Genomic DNA, 14,871 nt, shown 5'->3' with positions numbered 1-14,871 from the left:
TGTAGCAGGCAGACAATGCTAATGTTTTAAATGCTCTGACGTGACACTCGGGTACTTCTCACCACCATTAAATGTGTCTGGAGTTGTGTGGCATCCAATCATTGTTCACAATTAACAGAGCATTGTTCACAATGAAGCAGTCATCAGTGGGGGATGTGGCCAAAAGACGTCCACTTCTATGCCTTTCTATGACTCTTCCAGTCTCTCTGTATCTCTGTTGCAACCTACTGATGGCACTCTAAGCTCAGTTGCCACTTCTGAAAGAGAACATCCTGCTTGAAACCTCGCAATGGCAAGGTACTGCTGATCAATTGTTAGGTGTCATCTTGTTCTCATGATGTCAAAATGTGAAAAGCATGATGAGGAGGATTGTTTAAATAACAATTTTAATAGAACCCTGAAAATTCTTAGGAAATTCTTGGATAAAACATCTGTTGTGAGTTTTGCCATTAAACTCCTTGTTGGAGAACAGCAAGTTGTGCAAAAAGTACTGAAACATTGAACAGTTGGACATGTGTATTCATAAGTTTAGAGAAGGTCACAAAGTTTTATTTTAGGATAATTCTGAAATTTCACACAAAAACAAAATATTCCTAATTTTGTATGAGTAGTGTATATTGAGAAAAGGCATTGGATGTGCACCCCTGTAAGTACACAGGTGTTGGAAACTCCCAATATTTTTATAGGACTTTGACCACTCCTCCGCTAATAGCTGCCATACCTGAGATAAATGTGGGCTCTAATGGTTGGACAAGTGTTACATCTCGTGGCTCTCCTGAGGAAAGGACTGAGGCAGTCTCCCATTCCTTGCCTGCCACGAGCACTCCTGCTCAGCAGCGCCGAAGGTCTGCCAGACTGCGCAGTGTGCAGGAGATACCTTCTCAGAGAGGCAGCAGAAGGGTGACACCTAGTGGTTCTCCTGTTACAAGGAGTGAAGCGGTCTCCCATTCCTGGCCTGCCGCAGACTCCCCTGCTCAGCGCCCCCGAAGGTCTGCGAGGCTGCGCAATGTGCAGAGGTTTACTGCTCAGGGAAGCAGTGAGATTTCCGTTATCTCTGCACATTGTGAGACCGAGGATCCCGCCTCTATTTCCCAGAGGCAGGAGGGTGAGCATGTGCAATGCATGGTGGGTCCTGATTCGCTCACTGACGTCACACGGCTTGATGACAAGGCTGGTGACGTGGTCAATCCTGACTGGCCAGGCTGGGACGTCGTGGACCCTGATTGGATCAAGTCCGTCATCTCCGCCTCGCGCCCGCCCTCGGGTGGAGCTGCACCTCCTTAAAAGCTCCCCCTGCCATCATGGCGGCGCGCGACCATCCTTCTATGTTTGGATGTCTGGCAGCGTGCTGCCACGCCACTGCTCAGGCATTACTGTCTCTTGTGGGCTTGGCCCTTGCTGCTCCGGCAGTACCTCGTTTGCAGGCCGTGTTCCTGCCTTGCTGCTCCGGCAGTACCCCCGTCAACAGGCCGTGTTCCTGTCCCAGGTGAGCTCCTCAAGTCTCCATTGGACTCACCTGCTTATTGAAAGCACACGTGCGTGGGCACCTCTGTGCTACCCTCGTGCCATATTCTCGTGACTTCCACTGGCACACGTGCGTGGGCACCTCTGTGCTTCCCCGTGCAACAGGTACACCGAGACGTGAGATCTGTGCCATACAACCCTCACGGGTTAGGGCAGATCGGTGTACATAGATCGTCTGTGACATTCCAGACGATCGCTAGCAGCAACCCGCTCACTCTTCACCCACCATAGCGGCGGTCCCTTACACCGCACAGTGGACCTTGACCGGCGGAAGCAGTCCATTTCCCATCTTGGCACGCTTCCCCGGGTCCCCCTCGTAACATTACGGTCGCGCCAAAGGTCTGGCTATGGCTGAAGAGCAGCAGCAGTTGCTGCGTTATGTGCAGCAGTTGGAGTCACGATTGGCAGCAGTGGAGCAGTCTTCCTCCGATAAGACTACTCTGACGACAGTCGCCACCCAGGCGGCTACCCAGGCTGTGCTATTGGGCGGAAGGTCTCCTCGCCTTGCGCTTCCAGAGCGCTTTAGCGGCAACAGCTCTGAGTGCCGTGGTTTTATAAACCAGGTTACCACCTACTTAGAGCTGTCCGCGACTCTTTACGCTACCGAGAAGGCGAAGGTAGCCTTCGTCCAGTCCCTGCTCACAGGGAGAGCGCTGAAGTGGTCCACGCCGTTGTGGGAGCGCGGAGATCGTGTGGTGAATAACTTAGCAGCTTATCTTGGGGCCATGAGAATGGTGTTCCTCGGGCCTCAAGTCACCCACGATTCCGCGCTGCGCCTCCTACGACTTCGGCAAGGGTCTGCTTCAGTCGGGGACTTTGCTGTACACTTTAGGACACTGGCCGCAGAGCTGGACTGGCCGGATAAGGTCCTTGTCCCTGTGTTTTGGGAGGGCCTGGCAAGGTTTGTCAAAGACGCACTGGCCACACGTGAGGTGCCTGCCAGTTTAGAGTCCTTGATTCAGGTTGCCTCTCGCATAGACATCCGCCAGGCGGAGCGAAGGCTCGAGGTCTCTTCAGCACCCACGTCTTCTCGGCCTAAAAAGCGTCTGACTCCCGTCTTCCATCAGACAGGTCCCCCAGCCAGTCCTGTAGGCGACTCCGTGGAGTCAATGGAGGTGTCCAAGGTGGTCTCCTCTGCCCCAGGTTCTCGGTCTTGTGTCATCTGCTTTTCCTGTGGGCAGAGGGGACACATAGCTACCCGATGTCCCAAACCGTCGGGAAAAGACAGCGTCTAGTTTCTATCAGAGGGGGGACTCTAGACGCTACTTCTCCCTCTAGGTTGACTATCAGCGCCCAGTTGCAGTTCGGCACTACTCTCTTCTCTGCTCTGGCTTGCTTGGACTCAGGCGCTGAAGGCAATTTCATCTCGACCTCCCTGACAACCCGATACTCAGTTCCCCTGGTTCTGTTGCCCAAGCCACTCAGGGTCCGGGTAGTCGACGGGTCCATACTACTCTATCCTATCACTCAGATCACCATCCCTCTCAGGATGGATGTACCACCGGGACACCATGAGCAGGTGTCCTTCCTGGTGCTTCCAGGGGGGACGGATGAGATCCTACTGGGCCTTCCCTGGTTGAGACAGCATGCTCCTATACTCAACTGGGCAACAGGGGAGATCTCATCCTGGGCAGGATCCTGTAGAGAGCACCTCGTGACTACCGAACCACCCGCTACCATTAGGTCGGTTGGGTCCTCAGGGAATACTGAGGGGCCGGGTTTACCGACACCTTATGAGGCCTACAGGGATGTCTTTTCCAAAAGGGCCGCAGATACTCTTCCTCCCCACCGGCCATATGATTGCCGAATAGACCTGAAGCCAGGCTCCGAGCCCCCTAGGGGCAGAGTGTATCCACTCTCTGCTCCAGAGACGGAGGCTATGTCCAAATATATTCAGGACAGCCTGGCGAAGGGGTTCATTCGCAAGTCTATTTCACCGGCTGGTGCAGGGTTCTTTTTTGTGCAGAAGAAGGAAGGGGATCTGCGCCCCTGTATCGATTACAGGGGATTAAATGCAATCACAATCAAGAACAAATACCTATCGATTCCGCGGGGCAAAGGTCTTCACAAAGCTGGATCTACGCGGGGCGTATAATCTAGTGCGAGTCCGAAAGGGCGATGAGTGGAAGACCGCCTTTAACACCAGGGACGGTCACTACGAGTATCTAGTAATGCCCTTCGGACTCTGCAATGCCCCCGCCGTATTTCAAGACTTTGTGAATGACATTTTCCGGGATTTGTATCTTTCCGTGGTTGCATACCTGGATGACATTCTTATCTTCTCCCCCGATCTTACCACCCATCGGAGGGATGTCATCCGAGTACTTAAGAGGCTCCGCACCCATTCGTTATATGCTAAGCTGGAAAAGTGCGTTTTTGAACAGGAATCCTTGCCGTTCCTGGGGTACATAGTGTCCAGTCAGGGGTTAGCAATGGTTCCGGGGAAGTTGGAGACAGTGATGAACTGGCCTGAGCCCCGCTCGCTGAAGGCGATCCAGCGATTCTTGGGGTTTATCAATTATTATCGCCAGTTCATTCCCAACTTCTCGACGGTGGCAGCACCCATCATTGCCCTTACCCGCAAGGGCGCTAATCCCAAAGCATGGACACGGGAAACGGTAGAGGCATTTCACACTCTCAAAACTCACTTCTCCAGAGCTCCCATCCTTCATCGTCCAGACATTTCCAAACCCTTCCTACTGGAGGTAGACGCCTCTTCGGTCGGTGCAGGTGCAGTCCTGTACCAGAAAAACGAACGAGGAAGGAAACATCCGTGTTTCTTTTTCTCCAAGACCTTTTCTCCGGCCGAGAGGAACTACTCCATAGGGGATAGGGAGTTACTGGCGATGAAACTAGCATTCCAGGAATGGCGGCATCTCCTGGAGGGTGCGAAGCATCCATTTGAGGTTTTTTCTGACCACAAAAACCTCACATACCTCCAGACAGCACAACGCCTGAACCCAAGGCAGGCCCGTTGGTCTTTATTCTTCTCCCGGTTCCGCTTTATTATCCGCCACCTGGCCGGTGAGAAGAACATACGGGCCGATGCCTTGTCACGTTGTATGGTTGTGTTGGAGGAGGATGAGGAGGAGCCTCGTCTTATACTACCCCCGGACAGCTTGAGGATGGTCACTCCCACTTCTTTGGACCAGGTGCCACCTGGCAAAACCCTCGTTCCCCCTGAACTACGGAACGAGGTGCTATCGTGGGCCCATGCCTCCAAGGTCGGGGGTCACTTCGGGGTCAAAAGGACCAGAGACCTGGTGACCAGGCATTATTGGTGGCCGAGACTACCCCAGGACATACAGGAATATGTGGGAGCCTGTATGTCGTGTGCTCGGAATAAGCCGTCCCGGCAGAGACCGGCAGGTCTTCTTCACCCACTGCCAGTGCCGGATCGTCCCTGGGAAGTGGTAGGGATGGACTTCCTGGGAGATCTGCCCAAATCAGCAGGGCACAGGGTCGTATGGGTCATCACGGACCACTTCTCTAAAATGGTCCACTTGGTGCCTCTCCCACGACTCCCGACGTCACGTGCTCTCGCCACCTTGTTCATTCGGCATGTATTTAGGTTGCATGGCATGCCTGACAAGGTGGTGAGCGACCGGGGTCCCCAGTTCGCGTCTCGCTTCTGGAGAGAGCTCTGTAAGCTCCTGCAGATAGAGCTGAACATCTCCTCCGCATACCATCCCGAGACCAATGGACTAGTGGAGAGGACTAATCAGACCTTGGTAACTTACCTCCGCCATTTTATATCCGCGCACCACGACAACTGGGCTAACCTCCTTCCTTGGGCCGAATTTGCCATTAACAATTCGGTCCATGAATCCTCTGGCCAGACTCCGTTCCTACTCAATAACGGACAACATCCCAGAATCCCGGTTCCGATGCCCATTACGTCACCCGATACTAGAGTGGAGGATTGGGCTACCAAGGCCCGGGAGATCTGGGATGACACCCAAGAGGCTCTTAAAAGGGCTAAAGACCGGATGGTGACAACGGCTGATGTTCGCCGCCGCCCTGCACCATCCTTCGCCCCTGGTGACCTAGTATGGCTGTCCTCTAAGAATGTTAACCTACGGGTACAGGCAGCCAAATTCGCCCCTAGGTATCTGGGTCCGTTTAAAGTACTACAGCAGGTAAACCCAGTGGCATACCGACTCCAGCTCCCTCCACGCTGGGCTATAGCCAACACCTTTCACGTGTCCCTCCTGAAACCCGTACGACTTAATAAATTCTCGGGGTCCCTGCCGGCTCAAACCGACTCCCCGTCCGACGACCCTGAGGTGGCAAAACTTGTGGAGACAAAAGTCATACAGGGCAAGAGGTACTACCTCGTGGAGTGGGCCGGAGCATAGATCCTGGGAGTTGGAGGATCATATCCGCGCCCCGGGTTTGATAGCGGCCTTCGAGCACGGACAGGGGGGGGGGCCTAGACGGGGGGGTAATGTTACATCTCGTGGCTCTCCTGAGGCAAGGACTGAGGCAGTCTCCCATTCCTTGCCTGCCACGAGCACTCCTGCTCAGCAGCGCCGAAGGTCTGCCAGACTGCGCAGTGTGCAGGAGATACCTTCTCAGAGAGGCAGCAGAAGGGTGACACCTAGTGGTTCTCCTGTTACAAGGAGTGAAGCGGTCTCCCATTCCTGGCCTGCCGCAGACTCTCCTGCTCAGCGCCCCCGAAGGTCTGCGAGGCTGCGCAATGTGCAGAGGTTTACTGCTCAGGGAAGCAGTGAGATTCCCATTATCTCTGCACATTGTGAGACCGAGGATCCCGCCTCTATTTCCCAGAGGCAGGAGGGTGAGCATGTGCAATGCGTGGTGGGTCCTGATTCGCTCACTGACGTCACACAGCTTGATGACAAGGCTGGTGACGTGGTCAGTCCTGACTGGCCAGGCTGGGACGTCGTGGACCCTGATTGGATCAAGTCCGTCATCTCCGCCTCGCGCCCGCCCTCGGGTGGAGCTGCACCTCCTTAAAAGCTCCCCCTGCCATCATGGCGGCGCGCGACCGTCCTATGTTTGGATGTCTGGCAGCGTGCTGCCACGCCACTGCTCAGGCATTACTGTCTCTTGTGGGCTTGGCCCTTGCTGCTCCAGCAGTACCTCGTTTGCAGGCCGTGTTCCTGCCTTGCTGCTCCGGCAGTACCCCCGTCAACAGGCCGTGTTCCTGTCCCAGGTGAGCTCCTCAAGTCTCCATTGGACTCACCTGCTTATTGAAAGCACACGTGCGTGGGCACCTCTGTGCTACCCTCGTGCCATATTCTCGTGACTTCCACTGGCACACGTGCGTGGGCACCTCTGTGCTTCCCCGTGCAACAGGTACACCGAGACGTGAGATCTGTGCCATACAACCCTCACGGGTTAGGACAGATCGGTGTACATAGATCGTCTGTGACATTCCAGACGATCGCTAGCAGCAACCCGCTCACTCTTCACCCACCATAGCGGCGGTTCCTTACACCGCACAGTGGACCTTGACCGGCGGAAGCAGTCCATTTCCCATCTTGGCACGCTTCCCCGGGTCCCCCTCGTAACAGACAAGCATCTACTATACATTGATGGCATACTCCTATGAATCCTACATCATTTCACTTTTCTATCATATTTTCACCACTGTATAGGCAATGTTGAATATCTCGATGCAATGGAATAAGGAGATGAATTGTTTTCTGTCAGACAATCTTGTCCAAATGTCTTATCGACTAGATTTAGATCAGTAAAAATGCTAGAATTACTCCGTCAGCCTAAGACACTTTGGTACGAAAGTTTTGTGTAGAAATCTGTCATTGAGTCCTATGATGAAAATCTTAATAACAGAGTAAAAAGTATAATTCATTATTCCATTCTACACAGTTTGACAGAAAAGATTTTTAGATATCACTTTGATTTTTTTTCTCAGCATGTGGTGACTGTGGGTGTGTACAGTCTTTAGTGAGAGATTTAGATTCCCCTTAAGCTGGTGTCACACACAGCGACAACGACAACGACGTCGCTGCTACGTCACCATTTTCTGTGACGTTGCAGCGACGTCCCGTCGCTGTCGCTGTGTGTGACATCCAGCAACGACCTGGCCCCTGCTGTGAGGTTGCCGGTCGTTGCTGAATGTCCAGCTTCATTTTTTGGTCGTCACTCTCCCGCTGTGACACACACATCGCTGTGTGTGACAGCGAGAGAGCGACGAAATGAAGCGAGCAGGCAGCAGGAGCCGGCGTCTGGCAGCTGCGGTAAGCTGTAACCAGGGTAAACATCGGGTAACCAAGGGAAGACCTTTCCCTGGTTACCCGATATTTACCTTCGTTACCAGCCTCCGCTCTTGCTGCCAGCGCCGGCTCCTGCTCTGTGCACATGTGGCTGCAGTACACATCAGGTAATTAACCCGATGTATACTGTAGCAAGGAGAGCAAGGAGCCAGCGCTAAGCAGTGCGCGCGGCTCCCTGCTCTCTGCAGTGTGACATGTAGCTGCAGCACACATCGGGTTAATTAACCCGATGTGTACTGTACCTAGGAGAGCAAGGAGCCAGCGCTAAGCGCGGCTCCCTGCTCTCTGCACATGTAGCACAGCGACGTTATGATCGCTGCTTCTGCTGTGTTTGACAGCTAAGCAGCGATCATAACAGCGACTTACAAGGTCGCTGTTACGTCACCGAAAATGGTGACGTAACAGCGACGTCGTTGTCGCTGTCGCTTAGTGTGAACCCAGCTTTACACATCCAGTTGATTCCTTTTGCAAGTTAACCATTTACAAAACTTGTGTGTTCTTGCAAATTAACCTGTTAGAAGCATTTGCATCCTCTTCTTATTTTGGCTACATAATACACAGGAGCATCGTGTTGCAAGGTTGTTAAAAAAGTCAATTGTGTCTGAAGTAAAGTTGAACTTTCTGGCTGGAGCTGAGGAAGATTTGTCTATTGCAGATTCAATTCCCATTGGGATAAATAGGTGAATTAGTCACTAGATTTCAGTTTTAGTAAATTTATGAGAAAGATATGTAATTCAATTCTCCAATTGTCTTTTATGGAACCAAACATTGTGTTATTTGGATGCTATATGGGATCTTTCCCTCATAGCTGATGCAGTCATGGCCAAAAGTGTTGGCACCCTTTAAATTGTTCCAGAAAATGAAGTATTTCTACCAGAAAAAGATTGCAACTACACATGGTTTATTATATACATATTTCCTTTCAGTCTATTGGAACAGAAAAAAAAGGCAGATTTGACATCATTTCACACAAAACCCCCAAAATGGGCTGGACAAAATTGTACTTATCCCTGGACCAAAACAGAACTGTGAATTACAGACCTGTGTCGAATCTTCCTCTCATCTCTAAACTTCTGGAACACTTGGTGTACTCCCATCTAATCGACTATCTCAGATAATTGTCTTCTTAACCCTTTGCAATCTGGTTTCCGCTCTTTACACTCTACTGAAACTGCTTTTACTATAGTCTCTAATGATCTACTTACAGCTAAATCTAATGGTCACTACTCCCTGCTGATCCTCCTGAATCTCTCTGCTGCATTATACACTATGGATCACAAGCTCCTCCTCACTAAGCTCTGCTCTATTGTGCTCAAGGACACTGCTCTCTCTTTGTTCTCCTACCTCTCTGACCGCTCCTTCACAGTATCTTTGTTGGCTCCTCTTCCTATCCTTTTCTCCTTACTCTCAGAGTTCAGTCCTAGGCCCCATTCTCTTCTCTCTATACACTGCCCCTATTGGACATGTCAACAGTAGATTCCGTTTTCAGTACCATCTCTATCCTGATTATATCCAATTATACACCTTGTCTCCTGACAAAACCCCTACATTATTACAAAATACCAGCGATTGTGTCTGCTGTCTCTAACATCAAGTCTTCTCTGTATCTAAAACTGAATCTCTCAAAAACTGAACTTCTCACATTTCCTTTGTCTACTAACCTTCCTAAACCAAATATTACCATTTCCAATTGTGATTCTACCATAACTCCCCAGTAGCAGACCTGCTGTCTTGGGGTTATTTTTGACTCAGATCTTTCCTTCAATCCCTATATCCAATCACTCGCTTACTCATTTCACCTGCACCTCAAAAACATGTCTAGAATTTTACCTTTTCTTACAGTTGATTCTGCAAAAACACTTACTATCTCTCTATTATCTATTCTCGTCTGGACTACTGCAAGTCTATTAATCGGTCTCTCTCTTACTAAACTCTCCCCTCTCCAATCCATCCTGAATGCAGCAGTCAGGATCATATTTCTCCCCCACCGATGCCTCTACTCTGTGCCAGTCATGGTATTGGTTGCCTATCCGCTACAGAATACAATACAAACCTATCACTCTCACCTACAAAGCTTTGCACAGTTCTGCACTGCCTTACATTACCTCCCACTTCTCTGTCTATCACCCTACCTGTGTCCTCCGTTCTTCTATTGACCTAAGATTTTCATGCTCTGTTATCTGAACCTACCACTCCAGTCTTCAAGAATTCTCGTGAGCTGCAACAATTCTCTGGAACACAGGACAATTTGCTTAATTCACAATACCCACAGTATTAAGCAGGCCATAAAAACTAATTTCGTTAGACTGGCCTATCACTTAACCTCACTTATCTAACTACAGTGGTACCTCACTTAACGAGTAACCCACTTAACGAGAATTTCGCTTAACAAGCAAAGCATTTTGTAAATTTGTAACCCGCTTTACGAGAAAGCTTTGCTGTACGAGCAAAATCCTCACCTCAGACACTTCCGGTTCCGTCCATCCACCGCGCTCTAACCCGCACTTGCAGTGCACACAAACACACACATGTACTCACAAACACACACACAAACAAACACGCACTCACACACATACAGTATTATGCTCACCATACCTTCCATTCCACCACCGGTCTCCTGGTTCTTCTAGTTCCCGGGTACATTGCGGCGAACTACAAGTATCATGAGGCCGGCGGTCACAAGAGGACCCTGATATTCCCCCTAAGGTCTCACCCTGCCTTGCTGCGGAGGTCTGCGCCATAAAAAAAACACAAATTATGCCCCCGCTCAACAAAGACTCACCCACGGAGACCCTAATGAGTCCCTAATCTGAGTTCAACCAACGCTAGTAATAGACAAAAAAAAATAAATCTGACCCAAGGTACAAATGACCACACTCAAGAATTAATAATAACACATCCATCCACTAGCAACATACTAGATCCAGCATAAGAAACAAATCCAAACCGCTAGGGCTACTGGTGTGCACCACAGTGGAAATGTAAATCCCAATTAAAAGGGTTGCAATACATGAGCTAAGGGTCAGAATATAAAAAAGGAAAGGAAAAGCCATACAGAACTTCTCTTGTAGATGTAATCATCCAGAAAATGGCCTCAATGCATTTCTCCTGTGTTTCAGGTTCATCAGGAGGCTTGGCTGGGGTATAGATCCACAAGATAATAATGGGTCATTTTCCACTGAACCCTAAGTTTTGTTCTGGGACATACATGGTGATATTATTACACAGGTCTGCAAAAACATTTTTTCAAGAGCTGTTTTGGTTATTCCACTTAATCAATATGTTTTTGATACACTAAATCTGAAAATGACCCCCATTTTATCATAGGACATCACATTTTCTGTCAATTTAGGCAACTATGTTAAATAAGGCAATACCGCAAAATAAATGAAAATAGACTAGAACATTATTTTTTGTTATTACAAATTGTTCATGAAAATCCTTATTTTAACTGGAATGAGTACACTAACACACACTAAAATTGATTGTTCCCTGTGAGGCTCCTGTTGGTACATTTACACTTGTGAGTGGCATCTGGAATGTCTCTCTGAAGCGTCCAACAGTAGTCTGCCATCATTGTAATGCTTCATCTTTCCTGGAATATTCTTTCCATCTATTAAATGTCCTGTGAAATCATTCACCTTGCTCTTCACTTACAGCTCCCAAATTTTCAGGAAAGTTGTCAAGGAGGGAATGGAGTAATTGCACTTTCAAACTCATCAGGCAACCTAAAGCTTGAAATCTTTCCAATATTCGTCCGACAATCTTTTTGTAGTCAGGATCTTTGTTATTGCCTAAAAAGTTCTCTATGACCTCTTTAAGTGCAATCCTCCCTTATTTTGGATGATCTGTCATGGTAATGATAAACTCTTGATCAGCTGTATGCCTTCTAATGTATGGTCCAACAAACACATCTCCTTCAATTTTGGCTCACAGAGGCCTGGAAACTTGGTGATCAAGTATTGGAAGCATTCTCCATCTCTTGGAAGCGATATTACAAACTGCTTCATCAATCACAACTTTATGTGGAGAGGTGGTAGAAAAACTTTATTTAGAAGTACCAAAGTCTCTCTAAGAACTTTTGTTTCACCAACTGTAAGCACCCTCAGCTGCTAACTCTTCTTGGTCCAGTGATTTTGTCGATCTTGACTGTCCCAAAGAAACAAGAAAACAAGGGTATTTGGTATACCCAGCTTGTTGCCCGAGCATCATGCACAAGACTTTTAAATCCCCACACACTTGCCAATCATGGTCTTCATATTTAAGTTTCCGAAGAACCAATTCCAAGTTCTCGTAGGTTTCCTTGAGGTGTACGGAATGACCTACAGGGATGGAAGCATAAAAACTATCGTTGTGGATTAAAACTGCTTTGAGACTTCTTTCTGAAGAAACTATAAAAAGACGCTATTGCGCTGAAACATATTGGATTTTGAATTGTCCCAGCAAACCTTCAACATCTATGCATTAAACCAACTTGTCTTCTTGGGCAAAGAAAGGAGCAAACTCCATTTTACAATGTCTGAACCATGAAAAAAAAAAAGACTCCTGGCAATAATAAATTCCTGCTTTTCAGCATTGATCCAAGTAACTCAGCACCATCTTTTGGAAAATCCAAGTCTCTTCCCAAATCATTCATCTCCTGAGAAAACAATTTTGGTCTTATATCATCTGCAAAGTAAGAACTTGATTCATCATCTGGTTCAGGTATAACTCCACCTTCATTGGAGCTAGTTATCTCTTCCAAGGTAGCAGGGGCCCTTGTTACTGGCATATCTGTGCCATGGGGATAGGACAAATTGCTGAGTGAAGATTGGCGTATGAAATGCAGTGATTCCATTCTGAATTATACCCTTTCACATTGCATGAATAAAAGTAACAATTATCACTATGGTTCTTTTGCTCTTGCCATACCATACGAATTCCATAACGGAAAGCTTTTTTCTTACCCTTGAACCAAATTTATTTTTGTTTTCAGCACACCAAAATACATGGAGATTAGCTGAAAATAATTAAATGGCTTTTTAGTCACGTACCTATGTTATTATTAGGATGGTATATGTGAATAAATGAAGCAAAAATATAAATGTGCCATAACAGTGTAGTGTCTCTAGAAACATGTAGTTCCATTACTGGATATAAGAGTATGTGAAAGGTTTCTGAAGGAGGATGAGTGGGTTAGAGAAGTAGAGACATCAGGCTGCTGACCTTGCTGTCCATCAGTAAAATTGAAAAGCTTTCTGAAAATGAATTCATTGCGACAGTAAAGCAGTTCAATAAACAAAGGCTGAATCTAAAATGCATCATTCCTTTTTAGATTTAGAGAGGTCAGAGTAACTGAGAACTTTCAACAACTTTTCCTTTTACCTCTCACAGGAGACCATTAAAATAAATTCACATTTCAAGATAGCATTCTGAAATCCTTGAAACCTTCTCAGCTTGTTGATGGTGTCATCTGTTTGTCAGATAGATAATCTCAGCAAAATGTCATCTTCACTTGGAAATGTGAAAACCTGTCAGTAATAAAGAACTTGGAAATGATGATTGCTGGTCAGTGAAAGGCTCTCCTAGCTGTGTAACAATGGTCCAATGAGCAATCTCTTCACATAAAGAAATACTATTGAAGTGCTAAATACACCATATTTAACAATTTGAATGGATTCCGCAATAATACCAAAGAAGAGTGATTTTACAATAGACAATTGCTCCATTACATCAAGGCTAGCATTGTTCAAGCCAATCTTGCTGAAGGGGAAAGATGGAGTCAGTGGCATCTGATTCATTAAGATACATATACCTCTTAATGAATCAGGAGCACCTAAAAAGTGGCATATGCCTCATCACAAACCTCCTATTGGCCGCCTGCCGTGTGACATCGCACGACCTGTCCCCTTAATAAGGAGGCGGGTCGCCGGCCAGAGCGACGGTCGCAGGGCAGGTGAGTGCATGTGAAGCCGGCGTAGTGATAATTTTCGCTACGCCAGCTTTCACAAGATATTGTACCTGCGACAGGGCAGGGACTATCGCGTGCGACATCGCAGCATCGGCTTCCGATGTCGCAGTGTGCAAAGCCCACCTAAGAGTTCTGGTACAATGTACACCCTCATTCCTCTGCCATCCCAGCTCTACCCATCTTGTCGAAGCTGGAGTGAAAAATGCCAGAAGTGTATAAATACTTTTGACACTTAAGGGGGCTTTACACGCTACGACATTGCTAATGCGAACTCGTTGGGGTCACGGAATTGGTGACGCACATCCGGCCACATTAGCGATGCCGTTGCGTGTGACACCTATGAGCGATTTTGCATCGTTGCAAAAATGTGCAAAATCGCTCATCAGTGACATGGGGGTCCATTTTCAAAAACCGTTACTGCAGCAGTAACGAAGTTGTTCTTCGTTCCTGCGGCAGCACACATCGCTCCGCGTGACACCGCAGGAACAAGGAAGCTCTCCTTACCTGCCTCCCGGCCGCTATGCGGAAGGAAGGAGGTGGGCGGGATGTTCGTCCCGCTCATTTCCGCCCCTCCGCTTCTATTGGGCGGCGGTTTAGTGACACAGCTGTGACGTCGCTGTGACGCTGAACAAACCGCCCCCTTAGAAAGGAGGCGGTTCGCCGGTCACAGCGACGTCGCCGGGCAGGTAAGTATGTGTGATATGTCTGGGCGATGTTGTGCGGCACGGGCAGCGATTTGCCCGTGTCGCACAACAGATGGGGGCGGGTACCCACGCTAGCGATATCGGTACCGATATCGCAGCGTGTAAAGTAGCCTTTAGGCTGTGTGCAGAGGTTGCGTTTTTGTCACATTTTTTTGCCGCGATTCTTTCCTGCAGATAGTTACAAATCTGCAAGATATCCTTATGCCAGTGGAGTCTATGTTCTGCACACATTCAAGATTTTTTTTCCTTGCAGATTTAATTGCAGAAAAAAAACTTAAAGTATTTCAATTCTTTCTGCATTTTCCCCATATTTTCACCATTAAAAACAATGGAAAAAAATGCACTAAAAAAGTATAAAAAAATGGCAAATCGCAGCAAAACAGCAACAAAAATGAGCATTTTTGCAGCAGTGTTTTTCCTGCTAGAAGTTGCA

Source organism: Anomaloglossus baeobatrachus, chromosome 4 (assembly GCF_048569485.1).
Source record: "Anomaloglossus baeobatrachus isolate aAnoBae1 chromosome 4, aAnoBae1.hap1, whole genome shotgun sequence".
Taxonomy (NCBI): Eukaryota; Metazoa; Chordata; class Amphibia; order Anura; family Aromobatidae; genus Anomaloglossus; species Anomaloglossus baeobatrachus.
This window is presented reverse-complemented; position numbering follows the sequence as displayed.